General features: G+C 36.8%; 1 non-coding gene across 1 annotated transcript; it reads right to left on the bottom strand.

Moving 5' to 3' along the window:
- Positions 1–2,932: 2,932 nt before the first annotated feature.
- LOC116111649 lies at positions 2,933–3,039 on the bottom strand. Its single transcript, XR_004125109.1, has one exon. It is a non-coding gene; the product is annotated as a small nucleolar RNA R71 (small nucleolar RNA).
- Between the last annotated feature and the right edge of the window lie 441 nt (positions 3,040–3,480).

Raw genomic sequence — 3,480 nt, 5'->3', positions numbered from 1 at the left:
CATTCCATCCCAATAAAACACATTCATAAGACGGTTGTAAGTTCTAAAAAATCCAGAGTGACCACTAATCGGGGATGAGTGAAATTCGTGTAAGAGTTTCTGAATATGAGGACCCTGTTTTGGTACTTTTAGTCTGTTTTGATACATGAGTTGTCCGCCCATTAATTTGAAAGGAGGGTGGCAGTGGGGATCAACCATAAGTTGTTGGGTGAGTCGGCGTAGCTTGTCATCCTTTTGAATGGCATCTTCCAGTTCATCTAACCTGCTAAAACAACCCATTGAAATGGCGTTATTCTCAACATTCTCAGGCCGCCAGGATAATGAATCAGCAACTTTATTCTCTGGCCCTGGTTGATAATAGATTTTAAAGTGTAACCTGAGCAACTTCAACACCCATTTTTGCTGGTCTTCATTCAGCAGCCTCTGCTTAGTGAGAAAATGGAGGCTTCTCTGATCTATTCTGATGATAAAGTGTCAACTGAGCAAGTAAGGTCTCCATTTCTGTACTGCCATCACAATAGCCATTAGCTTTTTCATAAACAGACTTGAGCTTTGAATTTGTTGACAATCCTTTACTGAGAAAAGCTAGAGGCTTCCCTTCATGCATTAAAACAGCTCCTAAACCACACCCTAACGCATTAGTTTCAATCACAAATTGTTTAGAAAAATCAGGCATTGTTAAGACGGGTACACTAGTCAAGGCAACTTTCAATGCATCAAATGCCTCCTGAGGTTTCTCACCCCACACGAATGAGTCTTTTCTTAACAGATTAGTTAGGGGAAGTGCTATCTTACTGTACCCCTTAACAAACTTCTATAGTACCCGATTAATCCTAGGAATCCTTGGAATGCTTTAACATCTCTCGGATAAGGCCAGTCGACAACACTCTCTATTTTTGAAAGATCCACAGCCAATCCCGTTGCTTGATAAGCATATTTTACACTATGATTTTGCATTGAATTTTGATAGGATTTAGGATACTTTTCATACAATTTGGGCCATAATTGCCACCTAATTCTATTAATTTGTCTTTGCAAGCCTAAACAATGATTTTGAGTATAAATGACAGTTTTGAGCGTAAATTGTGTAACTTGAACTTCAAAACTCAGAATGACCTGAATTTAGAAGCTTTGAAAATCTAAGAAGAAGAGCTACAACTTCATGTTTTGGGTTTTTCCTAATTCTGACTGGAAAAGGGTGAAAACTTGGCTTGAAGTCGTGAAAAGTACGCTAGGAACTGAAGAAAAATGTCTTTGGACGTGCTTCAGTATTTCTGCCATAACTTGAGCTGTACACCTCGGATTGTGCTTATTCTTGAACTACCAGAAACATAATTGAAAGGGACACAATTCATATGTTTAAAACATTTCCAGTTTCAGAATCTATCATGCTCAAATTTGGCCCAAAAGTCCACGCCACGGCGAAACCTGCATCAGATGTAAAAATAAAACGACGCGTTTTGGCTTGCTAGGGCTTCATCCTTAAGTGAAGAGGTATAAATTAGAGCTAACAGGAAGAGAAAAAGGGTTTTGGTTAGTCATTTGGGAGGCAGCTCATGGAAGGAGAAGATTATTGAAGATTTGGGCTTCAAATTAGAGAAGATTTCTCCATCTTTTGCTTGTTTTTCAATGATGAATCTTGATTCAGTTTGTTTTTGAGTATGAAATGAGTTGTTTAGCTAGAGTTTGATGTAACCTTGATACAATGATTCAAATTTATATGAATTGATTTACTTTGAGTTTTAATTTCATGATTGAGTGTTTATCTCTTTGCTTAATGACTTTTTGATGCTTGATCACCGTTCAAATGTGTGTTGTTCACAATGAGACTGAGAAGTGATTTGTGATTGTGCCTCTTGGGATAAATACAGTAGGTTAAGCAAACGCTAGAGATAGGTTTAGCGATCTATGAAATCTAGATAGAATTCCATAAAGCTTAAAAGACTTTGAACTATTAATCTTCATTTTATTGGGTGCGAAAGCTTAATAGGGATAAGTAGGGAAATATAGCCTGAGATTGTATGTTTTACAACTTAGGAAATTCGATTTTCAATTAAGGAATTAGGACTTGGGTAATAGATTCTATGAATTGGGTTAGCGTATCTAGGTGAAATCAACACCCTAGCATTGTTTAATTAGTTAAGTTGTTGGGTTTTGCTTTAATTTCATTATCATTCATTTATATTTTGCTAATTTGTATTTAGTTTGTTAAGTTTCCATCAATCCAATTTATTGTTGCTTCAATTAGGATTTAAACTAGAGAATTCGGTACTTAGTAACACTATCCTCGTGGGAACGATACTCACTCATCACTTTATTACTTTGTGCGACTAGTGTACTTGCTAATTTGCATGTTATTGAAACAACGCATCAAGTTTTGGCGCCATTGCCAGGTAGTTGATTATTAATATTGATAGTATCTAGTGTAGTGCTAAATTGAAGCTTTTATTTCATTTTGGTAGTTAATCGTAAATATTGTTTGTCTTAAGCTTGTTTTTTTCTTTGTAGTTTTATTTTTATTTTGTAGTTAAGCTTATTAACTGTTTCTTGTAGTGCATGTGGAATCATGGAAAAAGTACATAGAACATTTTGATTATGCCATACCAACGGTGCAAGAATGCAATTATGGTATTATAAGGCCACCTGTTGCAGTGAACTTGAGATTAAGCCTACAATAATTCAGATTATCCAATAGTCGTCCTTTGGTGGAAATTCATATGAGGATCCTATTTTGCATATTGCTAGCTTTCTAGAGATATGTGACACATTCAAGGTTAATGGAATGACTGATGATGCAATTAGGCTAAATTGTTCCCATTTTCACTGAGAGATAGTGAAAGGTGGCTCATGTCACACCCAGTTGGGACAATCACCACATGGACAGATTAGCTCAAAAGTTCTTGCAAAATACTTCCCACCAAAGAAGATGGTAAAAATGAGAAATGATATTATCTCTTTCATGCAAGGCAATGAGGAATCACTTTATGAAGCTTGGGAGAGGTACACAGAGTTGTTAAGGAAATGTCCACATCATGGTCTACCGTTTTGATACAAGTCCAAACATTTTACAATGGGTTGCTACGAATATCAAACTATGGTAGATGTGGCAGCAGGTGGACCTTAAATAACAAGACCCCAGAAATGCTTATGAATTGCTTGAGGTGATGGCCAACAATAACTACCAAGGACCTAATGAAGACCAATGCCGAAGAGAACAATGGGTCTACATGAACGATGTGTTCGCCACATTATCACACAAATTGAATCACTTCAAAGCGAATTGGGAGGTATGAATGTAAATTCTTTTCACTCACCTTTTATAACTTGTGAATTTGTGCAGGAAATCATGGGAGTGTGGAATGCCGATGGAAACCAGTTAGTCTTCTCAACAACTGAGCAAGTAGTTTACATGGTTACTTCACAAAGGCTGCAAAATGACCCTTCTCTAACACTTACAATCTTGGTTGGGGAATCACCCCA

Source organism: Pistacia vera, unplaced genomic scaffold, assembly GCF_008641045.1.
Source record: "Pistacia vera cultivar Batoury unplaced genomic scaffold, PisVer_v2 Contig647, whole genome shotgun sequence".
Classification (NCBI taxonomy): Eukaryota; Viridiplantae; Streptophyta; class Magnoliopsida; order Sapindales; family Anacardiaceae; genus Pistacia; species Pistacia vera.
The sequence above is the reverse complement of the archived record's forward strand: the minus strand, read 5'-3'. Positions and strand labels throughout refer to the sequence as shown.